Here is a 13,270-nt window from a genome sequence, read left to right on the forward strand (position 1 = left end):
AATGAACAGATAAATGGATAAATGAACAGATGATTGGATGGATTAATGAGTTGATGGGTGGATGGATGGATGGGTGGTTGGATAGATGGATGGATTGATAGACAGATGGAAGATGGATGGATGAGTGGATGAATGGATTAGTGAGTAGATAGATGGCTGGACAGATGACTGGCTGACTGGATGGACAGGTGGATGCATGGATGGGTGGATGGATGGATGGATGAATTACTGAGTGGATGGATGGATGGATTAGTGAGTGGATGGATAGATGAACAGATGGCTGGCTGGCTGGAAGGGTGGATGAACGGAGGATGGAATGAATAAAGCAGATGTTTACACTCCAATTCTAGAAACATACTCTACAAAATTGAGTAGGAGCTGGGCAATAATTGTTTTCCCCAGAACAGTGACAAGTGTTTGGAAACGGCCTAAGTGCTCATCAGTGAGTGGGGAGGTACAATCTGTGGATACCCCACAAGGAACAGCCCTCCCCCTCCTTCCTGCCACCTTCCCCATCCCCAGGAGCTCATCAGGATTCTTCGCATGCCTCACCCCCAACCCCATCCTCACGGGGGTGCTGCTTGAGTTCACCACCTGTTAAACTCAACTCATAAGAAGCTCCCTTTACTGAGATACTTTAATAAAACCTTCGGGGAACCCTTAGCACCTTCATTTCTAAAAAGGTGGCTCTGGTGAACCCTCGGGCACAGAAAGCAGAGCAGACACACTAGGAACAAGCGCATCAGCGCGGGGTGATTGACCACCCTCACGCTCACACTTAGAAACAAGGAAGACAAACGGACGAGAAAGCCTTCACGCTTTTTGTGTAAAATAACCATGAGCCTGAGTCAGGCTCCACCTGCTCCTCAGGGCAGGTACCTCTGGGAGGTCACGTCTCCTCACCAGGGTTCCTCTCCAGAGTGGACACACCAAGCGTGGGGACTGAGCTGTGTCCTGAGTCTGCACTCGAGAAATGAGGAGCTGGCTGGCCCTGATCTCCTGGCAACAATCCATGTTTCCACCAGATTCGTTTTAATTTTTCCAACTAGGAGGACCCTCTTACAGGACTTTCAAGGTCTTCCCACGTGGAGGAAACTTGGATGAGCATGACACGACTTGGTGCGACCTGGCGGATGTACGGACTCTTAAACCCTGAGAGCCCAGGGTCTACAGCTCCTGAAAAGGAATCTGCTGAAGAGGACAGGCCTGACAAGTCAAATGAGGGAAAAACAATGCAGCCTGGGGGCTAAGCCTTTTCTCTTTCACTTTCTTGACATTTATATTTACATTTCTTTTAATACATTTTCAAAAACTTCCTTTTTTTTTTTTTTTTTTTTACAATTTTCACACTTGCAGAAGTCCCTTTTTCATGTTTTCAAAAGCTCCCGTTTCTCTATTACACTGCCGCTGCAGCCCATCTGTTACAAAGATGATCTGTCTGAAGTATTCAATCATCTATCTTTTAACAACACAACTGCCGCAAATGAAAAGCTGTCATGGTTTTGAATGCTAGAACCTTATTTAAGCTGGAACAGTGGACATCTGTATAGAGAACCCCGGAAGCGACACAAACGGGGCGCGAACTCTCCCTACGGAAGGAGGGAGGTGCACCGTTCTGGACGTGGGAGGGGCGGAGGGGCCGGTCAGGGACATGATCTCCTGGATCGCCAGCGCAGCTTCAGCAGGTGCAGCGGGTTGCTGATGCCGATCTCACGCTGGATCTCCGTGTCCAACAGGGCAGGCACGATGACGCCGCTCTTCACGTTGGCTCGCAAGCAGCCACGTACCAGGCTGGCATCCCGACTCAGAACTGGGACTGGAGACAGGAGGCAAGAGGTTATGCATGGCCGTGGAGGGATTGACACACGGGGCCCAGGACGGGGGTGCGGGTGCGGGTGGGGGTAGGGGGGCGCATACATACCTCCAGCCAGACCACAACAGTTGGCCCCTCCCACTGTGGGAAGGCACGCCTTGTCTCCAGGCTTCCTCCAGCAACTCATGCCTACAAGTAACGAAACATTCAAAATTCAAGAATCACTACTACACACGGGTATAAAACAAGTTAACCTAAGTATTTATTCTCTTTATAAATTTGCAAAAGTGAAATAGTATGCATCTCATCATTTTCCTTTAATCTTCTAAGCCATCTACTTAATGAGAGTTCAGACATATTACAAAGAACCCTGAGTCATGAAATGCTGAATGAGTCCCCGCAATTCCTTATAGAATCACATCCTTCCCGATGAAAGAGTTATTGCCAACCTTAAAGGATTCAGAAGTCTGCACATCCAAGGGAGGAGGGTAGTCAAGGAAAAACATCCACTCTTCCCTTTCTAAACAGTGAGGACAGATGCATAGAAGAAGAAACCACACCGGGGTCTGAGCAGAGGAACCTGTCCCTGAGAGAGCTTCAGGGATGCACAGCATTTCACAACAGACACACAAAGAGCAGCGCAGACTTTCAACACAGAACACTCTAACACAGCAAGCAAGGAGAGGGGTGGATGGGGGCTGTTTCTATCCTACACTGCTGTTCAGCTAATTAGCTATGTGCTAAATTAAGATACTGGTCATTCTTTTTTGACTAGGCCCCTGTGTGGCTTGTGGGACCCTAGTTCTCCAACCAGGGATCAAACCCCAGGCCCCATGCAGTGGAAGTGCAGAGTCCTAGCTATTGGACTGCTAGGGAATTCCCTAAAGATACACAGTGGCTTTTCAATACACTCAAATGGCATTAGACTTTACTTAAGATTGTGAAGTCTATGTATGGTTAAAGCTCGAAATGGTTCACATCAAATTTCAAGTAACTGTTCCTTTAAGTCAACCTTAAGTTTCCTAGAATAGTAAATATTCTGTTTTCTAGGAATAATTATACCAGAAAACACAGCAGGTATCTTAATAGCTCAAGAAGTGAAAGTGAAAGTGAATTCACTCAGTCCTGCCCAACTTTTTGCAACCCCATGGACTGTAGCCTAGCAGGCTCCTCCACCCATGGAATTTTCCAGGCAAGAGTACTAGAGTGGGTTAGTTACCATTTCCTTCTCCAGGGGATCTTGGATCTCCCAGGGATCAAACCCAGGTTTGCCACATCGGTGAAGGCAGATGCTTTACCGTCTGAGCTACCAGGGAAGCCCCTTAATAGCTCAGGGAGAGTTTTTAAAAAAGGCAAACTTTTTAAATTCCCATATCCCAGGGGAACAAGGCATGTATCACGTGCCTGGAGTTTGCGTCCCAACCACAACCACCATCCAGAAGCAAATGGAAGACTCGCTTGGCTTCTGCTGGGGTTTATTTCCTTCCTCGGCTATAGGATATTGCATCACTCTGCTGTCACCGGCTCACTCTCAGCTGAAACCTAGCTTTACAGAGACAGCTTCAGAGACGAGCCTGGGGGGCTACCTGCTCTGTGGAACGCTGTGGTGACCCTGCTCGGGCCACCCTGCGGGGCTACTTAGCTCAGACCTCCTCTGCCCCCTCGAGGGTCAAATTTGAGACCCCGAGTACAATTCGTTAAAACACTTGCTTAGCAGTCAACTGACGTGGCATGCTTCCTTGCCTTAAAGTTAGAGTCACAGGAGAAAGACATTCGGAAATACCGTGAATTCTATGGGGAACAGACACGCCCGAGAGAAAGCCACACCATCTGTGGATGACAACGGGCACTTTAAAGCAGGACATGAGCACCACGGTCAAGCTGTCTTTCCTAACAAGATGGCTGTGTGAGCTTCTTCCTATCAAATGCTACACACGTGGCACCACCCAGACAACAGGTGTGGCCTTGTTTTCAGAGACTGACGGTCCACACAGCCCAGCACCTCCTACGAGGGTTCGCTGGGCTCCCCTTCACCAACACCATGCCCCACTCCTGCAGCGCTGCTCAGCTCAGAGCCTGGAGCTGGGGACGAGCCCCACGGGGAGGCTTCAGGACACACACAGCTCAGCACACCTGCTGACTCGGCTTCCCCTGGAGCTGGCGCGTGACAGTGTCCACCAAGGGGAAGAGGAAAGACAGCATTTAGAGCAGGAGGTACGTGATGCCTGAGGGGAGTCCCCGCACGCCCGGGACACTGCGATGACCAACAGGGATGCGGACGGTCCCGCGGCCTCGGCCTCCCTTCCTCACGGAGCGTGTCCAGCACCTGGTGAGCCCGCAGTGCTCTCCCTGCGAGTTTCCACACAACGTGAAAATCTGAGATTCACCAACCCTCAAAAATGCTCTGAAAGTGGATACATTGGCTGTGTACATTTAGCAATTAAAAGAATAACTTTGAGACAAATTGGGCTTAATAGAAAGAAAATAGTTTTGAGAAACAAACTGATTCTCACATCTATAATGCCAAAAATGTTAAACTATATTCAAGTGATTTTTTTTCTGGAATACTAAAACATTTTTTCACGTTTTATAGATAAGGCATTTTCCCTGAGTCAATGTTGTCTCTGGTTGACTGACAGAACTAAGATTATCCTCTGTGGTCAGAAAATCTTCGTACTTTGAATTGTTCCCTATGAAGCCACCAGAACCTCCTAGAGTTTGCCACGTGTAGCAACAGAGCAAAGAACAACCCACTTGTGCATGTGCGCACACACACACAGAGTTAGACATCCACCTTAACACCAGATCCAGAGAAACCTGCCTACCAGAAAACACACACACGCACACACACACCCCTAGACACAGGCACCAAATCCACTGGGATTCCTTTAAAATTATCCTACCATCACTTTCAAGAGGCACAGGGCTCCTGAAACTGACGACGAGGCGCACAGGCTCCTTACTTGCGGGCGTCCCTCAGGTCCCCGTGGCTGGCCGTGCACAGCACCCCGTCTGCAGCCGGTCCAGCCGAAGGGACCGCAGAGAGGTGGGGGTCGAGGTTTCACATTTGATGGTGGTCTTGTCATCTCGTACCTCTTCCCGTAAAGCTGGCAGCTGAGGGAATGAGGTAAGTGTAAAACTGGGTAACAATAGACTGTGTCGAATATGTGAATCTGGAGCTCTGTGAATCTGGAGGTCTCAGGAGAGACTGGCAGCTAGCTGGTCACGTGGAGTAGCTGTCCCCATGATGGCGTTTCTGTCATCGAATGTGCCGGTGCTGCTCTAGTGTGACCACCCCGCCCCCCCAGGTGGCAGGGACCCCCACGTGACAGCCCCCAGGCTCGCTCTCTCCGCCTCATCCACCCTCTAAAAGTTTCCCCAGACCCTCAGTAGGAGTGGGCGCTGCTGCGGGTGTGAGTGTGAGTGTCCTTGTGCCCCATGTGACGTTCCACGACTACCCGCAGTCTGTGTTTGCACGCTTCCTCCCGCACTCTTGGGACCAGGAAGCGTGGCGGGAACGCAGAGGCTAGATTCTGCTACAGTCAGGACTTACTCCTGCTGAGTTTCGGGGTGAGCACAGGCTGGCCTGGTCCCGCAAGGGCATGGAGGCGACACCCTAGGACTGGAGGGTCAGCGGGTCTCCGGAGGTCAGCCCGGGAGAGCCCTCAGCAGCAGAGAACATGACCTTGGCACCTGGCTGCCGCCGGAGTAGTCAGAGCACGGCCCGAGTCTCCCTCGCGTCCATGCACACGGGTGTCCCTCCCACAGCAGCAGTGCTGCTGGCCACGCCCTGCGTGCACGTTCTCAGAGGGAACAGGGCCCAGAGCATCAGGGTTCACGAGGCTGCCCTGCCCTGGGCCTCTCCGTCCGGAGGCCAGTGTTTAACACTGAAGTGCACCAGCATTTGGGGGTCGGCTGCCGCTGAGGGGCCACCGTCCCTTGCAGGTTCTGCTCTGGGTGGTCCTCTGGTGGGTCCAGCCCGGGAGCCCAGCCCTGCTCCAGCCGCTCTGAGAGCACGAGGCTGTCTGCTCTGTCCTGTTCACGGCTCAGCTGGAAAGCTGGATTGAGTTTTAAGTTTTTTTACCAGCAGCTTTTAGCTATATGTCAGAATAAAGTCAGCCACAGAGTTCTCTCCTTGATCTGCTTGGTCCTTCGTGTTTCTCTGGATTCTCAAAGCAGCTGAAGCCCAGAATGGGGTGGGGGTGGGGTGTCTGAAGGGGCAGGGGCTCCGGCACCAGCCGCCGTCCCTGGACTGACTCGTCTGTTTGTTTCCAGTTTACCTGCACTAATTCTGCAGGCGATTATACAGCGTCCAGAATACGACAAAGACTACATTTTGAACTCCATGCAATCTTTAATCTGTGAATACTTGTTATATGGACCCTAAGATATTTTATTACAGAGTTTTTAATTAGTGAAAAATTCATGAATACCACAGAGAAAATATTTTAAAATTTAATGTTTCTTATATTTATGTAAACTTATGACTTCATTTATATACTTACTTTTTCTTGTATATCCGGGCTATGAATCTCCTTTCAGATCAGTTCATGTTCTGATACCTGATTTTAGTCTTTCAAATGAATGTACTGTAATGCTTGTCTGTATAAATCCTATGAACAAATATAGGGCTTTTGTAAATGATGCATTTATTGTAATTATTCTTGTTTAATTTTTAAATGTTAAACCATGAGAGAAGGGGTTTTACTGCGATTGTAAAATCATCATGACGCGGTGTGCATTATCCTTCCAGAATGTAACCAAGCTGTCCAACAATCACTCTGAAATGAGCGAACTTAATTTCAACCAATTGTTGTATTTTAACGACTGACTTAAACTGTACTTTTTTTTCTAGGAAGACATGCTTTTTGTCTGCAGTGTGAAGCGATTTAAAAGTACTGGGTGTTAAATGTGAGCTTCTAATGAAATTTGGGCTGAAAGGATGACTAGAAGAAGACTATGAAAATCTCTCCTGTAACCTAGTCTCTGTGGACCTGGATCCCTCGCCTCCAGTGAGACTCTTCGAGGACCAACCGCGGTGCCCTGCACCCGCTGCGGAGCCATCGAGCTGAACACTGAGGGCGCCACATCCCAGACAGACAGACAGCAGAGTGCAGCTCTGACAAAGGCCTTATTTTTCTTACGTAAATCATCTTTTTACATCTGTTTGTAAACATGTTTAAAGAATGGACCTAGGGGTACATTTTTAGATTTTGATGACATAGCCATTTTGGATAGTTTAAGTAGCAAAGGTAACTTTTACTTTTTCGGCAGCACATTAAAGAAGCTAGTAAGAGATGCGTTCAGATGATGCTGCCTTATGCAGCTGATATCTCGGTAGACAGAGACAGCATGTCTCTCTACATGTGGGTTCTGCCTTTAATTTCCTTGTACAATTCATTGTTACCATTCTGTTTTTCTATTAATCTTTTGTGATCTTCCTGAATATGTGACAAAGTATGTCCAGTCTACTTTTGAACTATTTTTATCACAGTATTATTTATTGCTTTCTTTCAATAAAGTCAGAGCTTCCCTGGTGGCTCAGAGGATGAAGCGTCTGCCTGCAATGCCGGAGACCCGTGTTCGATCCCTGGGTTGGGAAGATCCCCTAAAGAAGGAAATGGCAACCCACTCCAGCATTCTTGTCTGGAGAATCCGATGGACAGAGGAGCCTGGCGGGCTACAGTCCACGGGGTGGCAAAGAGTCGGACACGACTGAGCGACTTCACTGCACTCACTGCTTCAATAAAGTACTGGAGCAAAATTTCCCGCTGCCAATAGAGAGTGCCGAGGGTAAGCTGCACTCTCAATGAGAACAGACCAGAGCTGGTAATGGGAGCCCGTGTCATCACACGTACATTCTGTTAAGAGAAACGGATGGATACAATGGAAAGGCTAGAAGGCGGAAGTATAGGTGTCCCCAAAGGACGACCGACTAGGTGTTCGTACCCTTGGCTCCGGAGACAAGAGGCTTCATCACTTCAGCATCTGTGGGGACAGGGCCCCTCTGCTGCTGAGGCGTGGGCAGCGGGCCGAGGGTGGGAACAAAGTGCAGGTGTCAAGGCTCACCGTGGATCCCAGGGCGGGGTGGCCGAGGGCAACCCTGACGCGGACCCGAATGATGCACTAGGGAGTGTGCGTGTGCATGCTTGTGTGGGGGAGCTTTTTATGTTATTTTAGTCAACAGTCTTTATTATTCATATATCCATAGAAACAAGAATGTAGCAAAGGGAGGTGGGAGGGAGATTCAAGAGGGAGGGGATATATGTACACCTATGGCTAATTCATGTTGATGTATGGCAGAAATCAAATCGATATTGCACAGCAATTATGCTTCAGAAAAAAAGAACATAGCAAGGTGGTCAGGAAAGTATGAAAAAACATTTCTCATATTTATAATCACAACTCTGTGTACATCTGGGAGCAGGCTGCCCACCATCATCACACCTCCCGCCAGCATCAGACGTTTGCCCCCAGCATCAGGCCCTAGTCCAGGATCAGGACCTCCCCCAGCATCAGGCCTTAGTCCAGCATCAGGCCCTCCTCCAGCATCAGGCCCTAGTCCAGCATCAGACCTTCCCCCAGCATCAGACCCTAGTCCCGCATCAGGCCCTCCCCCAATATCAGGCCCTAGTCCAGCATCAGGCACTCCCCCAGCATCAGGCCCTTCCCCAGCATCAGGCGTGGCAGCCCCACTTGTCTGACACTCCTGAGCACACTTAGGCAGCCCCAGAGCAGCAGGACGATAGCTCTTGCAGGAGGTGCATCTTTAGGAATCACCTGCGGAACAACAGTAGCAGCTGGGGCCTGTTTCAGGCCAAGGAGAGGCAAAGAAGAGGCACTTGTGCCGGAAGCAGCGGTGGGTGTGGGCACGTTTCAAAGCTCTGCTTCCTCCCCGAGGGGGCTTTGCTCTCCAGCTCTCTCACGTGGTCACTCGAGGGCCCCAGGGCTGTGTCCTTCCAGATTCACGGTCTCCTCGATATCTCAAGCCCAAGTCCTGAGTTGAGTCCCGGTCTGGTGTGGCAGAGGGCTGGGAACACAGAAGCTCAAGGGCTGAAAGGATCCCAGGGGAACAGTCGGGCCCCAGCGGGTGGCAGAGCAGGGGATGAGGGTGGCCGCCCACAGAGGGCCCCGCAGCAGCACTGGAAGGAGAGCAGGGATGCCTTAGCTCACTCGGGGACGTTGCCCGGCCTCAGCGCCCAGATGTTACCACCAGCAGCTCTGGGGACTCAGAAAGCTCACTCGGGCCGTGTGAGTGGGCTCTGCTGACCATGGCCTGGGTTTTCATTCCGGTTCCATTCCGGTTCCAACTGTCCCTCCAAGGGCTCCTCTTCCGAAGGGCGCATTTTCTTGATGTGGGTGAACGCATCCCTGCTTGTTTCTGTCAGCACTGTTGTCGGTCATCGTGTGTTTTCCTCTTTACAATCTGTGCTTGCTGCTCTTCTAACTTAGGAGCAGCCCTTATTTTCTGCATTTCCTAGTTGTCAGCGTTCACTGGGGCTTTCCAGGTGGTTCTAGTGGTAAAGATCCTGCCTGCCACTGCAAGAGATAACAAGAGATGGGGTTTGATTCCCCTGGAGGAGGGCATGGCAACCCACTCGTCTTCTTGCCTGGAGAATCCCATAGACAGAGGAGCTAGTGGGCTACAGTCCCTGGGGTCACAGAGAGTCAGACACGACTGAAGCAGTTCAGCACACACTCAGGTTTTAGTTCAGTCGCTCAGTTGTGTCCGACTCTTTGCCACTCCGTGGACTGCAACACTCCAGGCTTTCCTGTAATTTACTATCTCCTGGAGTTTGCTCAAACTCATGTCCATCGAATCAGTGATGCCATAGAACCATCTCATTCCTGTTGCATCCACCAGAGAGGTGGCTGGGGCTCGGCAAAGTGCATGGTCACACTGCATGGGTGTGAACCTACCCTCACCACTCCCTAACCGCATGACCATCACTGTCTCCTCCTCTGTAAATAGGGAGGTGGCAGCACCTGTTTGGTAAGGGGCACACACAGCATCTGGTATATAATCAATGCACCATCCATCTCAGCGTTATATTTATTAATAATAAGGATAGCATTTAATAATCTGCTTTTTCTCTCTTCTCACTTAACTGTGCTCCAGACCATATCTGTTTTACTTACCCCTATACATCCCACACCCAGCACAAACAAGACACTCAACAAATCTCTGGCTGAAGAGGCAGGAACATACCCTGTCCTTCAGGAGATGAAGCCGAGTGAGATGGGGGCCTGATAACACTGTGTGATGAGGAGACGCCAGGAGGACCTGTGTGGCTGTGGGATGGAGTAGGGGGCATGGGCAGAACCCATGATGAGCTCCTGGGGATGGGGAAAGTGGCAGGAAGAAGAGGGTGCTGTTCCTTGTGGGGTGTCCACAGATTTTACCTCACCCCTCACTGATGAGCCCTTAGGCCGTTTCCAAACACTTGTCACTGTTCTGCAGGAAACACTCATTGCCCAGCTCCTACTCAATCCATTTCGTAGAGTATGTTTCTAGCACTGCAGTATAAACATCTGCAATATTCATTCCGTGCTCTGTTCATCCACCCATCTGGCTAGCCATCTGTTCATCCATCCGTCCACTCACTAATCCATCCATCCTTTAACTCTTAATTCTTCCATCCATCCACACATCCATTCATCAACTGATCCAATCATCTCGGACCCTAAAGAAGACAGACGCCTCCTCTGCTCCTCCCAGGAGGACACCCAGCGTGAGTGACAGGAGCCTCGTGGGGACAGTGGGGGAGACACAGAAGAGACACGCATGCAGACCCTCCTCCCTCTGAACGGTGAGGCACCCACCTGGTCCTAGCGCCTCCTTGCCGGGGTGTCCAGGCCGGCCCTTCTCCTTCTTGCCAAACAAACGACCGATGGAGGACTTGATGCCCTTCTTCTTTGGGGCTTTCTGCAGTGAGTCCTGGCTGCTGCTGGGGTTGCCCCCGGGGCTGTCTTGAGAGCCTGTCGAGCTTTGGGGAGAGAAAACAACCTTTAACCGGTGCCCTTGTGCAAACACACACCCCTCCACAAGACCTACTGATAGAACTGGCCACCCAGCAACACCCGTGCCTCAACCTCACAGCAGACAGTGGAGTCTGCTTCACCAGCCACACTCCACACGAGCAATGCAGGCTTCCGGCCACAAACAACGGCCCTGGGAAGCTGAGATTCTCTGCCTGGAGCTCTCCCCTGAGGAGGGCTTCACTCCAGACGAGCTGGTGCAGAGGGCCCTCCAACCCTCCCTCAGGGTCGCTGCTTGCAGGTGACGACCCTCCCAGAGAAGGCGAGCTCCCCTGCTCTGGGCAGTTCCCCCCGCCTCTCACAGGGTGACCATCCCCGGCCGTGGCAGGAGAGTGACGGTCACCGTGCGCAGGGCTGCAGGTCAGGTGACCACATGTGCCCTCCATCGAGTGCTGCCTGGCTCACGACGGGAGCTCAGCAGGTGGGGGTCTGAATGAGGACAGGGTCAGTCACAGGAGGTGACAGACAGTCTCCTGAGAGGAGACCCCTGAGAAAAAGGGAGGGACCCTCAAGAACAAATCCGAGAGGCACGGAGCCATAACCATCAGGAACGCGTCCCAGACTGGGCAGACCTCTAGCAAGAGCAGGAAGAAATCTCCCACAGGAGTCAACACATAGAGACGGATGTTTTTTAAAATCACTGAGGTCACTGAACTCTTCTACCCCGGCACCTGAAGTTCACCACTAAACACAGGCACCGAATCCAGTGGGATTCCTTTACAATCATCCTTGCAACTCTTTGAAGACAAGAGGCGCAGGGCTCCTGAGACTAACGACGAGGCGCACAGGCCCCTTACTTGCGGGCGTCCCTGATGTCCTCGTAGCTGGCTCTGTGCTGTGACCCCCTGTCCAGCCGGTCTAGCCGAAGGAACCGCAGCAAGGCGGGGGTCGAGGCTTCACATTTGATGGCGGTCTTGTCATCTTGTACCTCTTCTGGTATAGGTGGCAGCTGAGGGAGTGAGGTAAGTGTAAAACTGGCTAACGATAGACTGTGTCAAAAAAGGCAATCACACAGGCTTTACATTATAACCAGAAACTTATTGGAAAACATATTAGCGATGCTATCCGCCAAGTACAAAAAAATGTGTTGTTCTAGCTTAATGCCATCTTAAAGGACTGTCTTGTTCAAGAGAAGCAGGGCCATGGGGCAGCGAGAGCACCCTACTGAGTGCAGAGATCCTGGCCAGGAGCCTCCCTGCAGCCAGGCTCCGCCCTCCTTTGCATCCAGAGACCAGATGGCCCCGACAGGCAGGACAGCGGAGCCACGCCAGCACTGTGAACCCTGCATGGCATGAACTGCCCTGATGAAAGGACTGTGTTCATCGCCAGATGCTGCTCAGGAGCACTACTAGCAAGAGTAAGAAACCTCTCAGCAAAGCCGTCCAGACCTTTCTGTTTGAAGGAGAAAAGGAAACAGCTTGTACCACCACCCAAAATCATGTTTAGTGATGATGCAGGTTACTGAACCCATGACAGCAAGTGAAGTACAGAAAAGGTACCTAACCCCTCCATGCGAACACCATGTGTCTGGCTTGTATTTCTCAGTAACATACAGACTGGGGGCTACACACTGAAGTACTTGCAGTTTGAGTGTAGTTCGCTCACTGTGGTTTACATAAAGTAAACTGCTGCTGCTAAGTCACTTCAGTCGTGTCCGACTCTGTGTGACCCCATAGACGGCAGCCCACCAGGCTCCCCCGTCCCTGGGATTCTCCAGGCAAGAACACTGGAGTGGGTTGCCATTTCCTTCTGCAATGCATGAAAGTGAAAAGTGAAAGTGAAATCGCTCAGTCGTGTCCGGCTCGTAGCGACCCCATGGACTGCAGCCTACCAGGCTCCTCCGTCCTAGGTCTTCACTAAGAACTGATTGGTTTCAACCTAGAGGGGTGGGATGGGGAGGGAGATGGGAGGGAGGTTCAAAAGGGAAGGGATGTATCTGTACCTATGGATGGTTCATGTTGAGGTTTGACAGAAAAGAACAAAGTTCTGTAAAGCAATTACCCTTCAATTAAAAAATAAACTAATTAAAAAAAATGATCTCGCCTGGACTCCCAGCTTTTCCGCTGGTCCTGGGTCTGAAGACAGGAAAGACAGTGGTGGCAACAGTGTGGGGAACAGATTAACCCCTTCGGGGTCCAGACAGGTCTCACTTATACAGTTGCTACTGGGTGTGCGAGCCTGGGCACGGTGCCCGGCCTCTCGAAGCCTCAGTGTCCATGTCTGCTGAATGGGGATAACAGCAGCCTGGACCTCACCTGGGTGTCTGCGGGATTACATGACAGACTCGGAAAGCATTTGACACGGTGCCTGGCGCACAGAGTCACCTGCACACTGCTACCCACCATCATTAAATTGGCTTCCTCCAAATCTAACATCTATGGCTCTGAGTCAGTCATTTGTTTTTAAAAAACTCTAAGC

At 50.9% G+C, this 13,270-nt stretch overlaps 1 pseudogene; it reads right to left on the reverse strand.

The window, feature by feature from the left end:
* Positions 1-1,521: 1,521 nt before the first annotated feature.
* The window catches only part of LOC129650982 (liprin-alpha-1-like), a 30,003-nt pseudogene continuing 18,254 nt past the window's right edge, over positions 1,522-13,270 (reverse strand).

Source organism: Bubalus kerabau, chromosome 4 (assembly GCF_029407905.1).
Source record: "Bubalus kerabau isolate K-KA32 ecotype Philippines breed swamp buffalo chromosome 4, PCC_UOA_SB_1v2, whole genome shotgun sequence".
Lineage (NCBI taxonomy): Eukaryota > Metazoa > Chordata > Mammalia > Artiodactyla > Bovidae > Bubalus > Bubalus kerabau.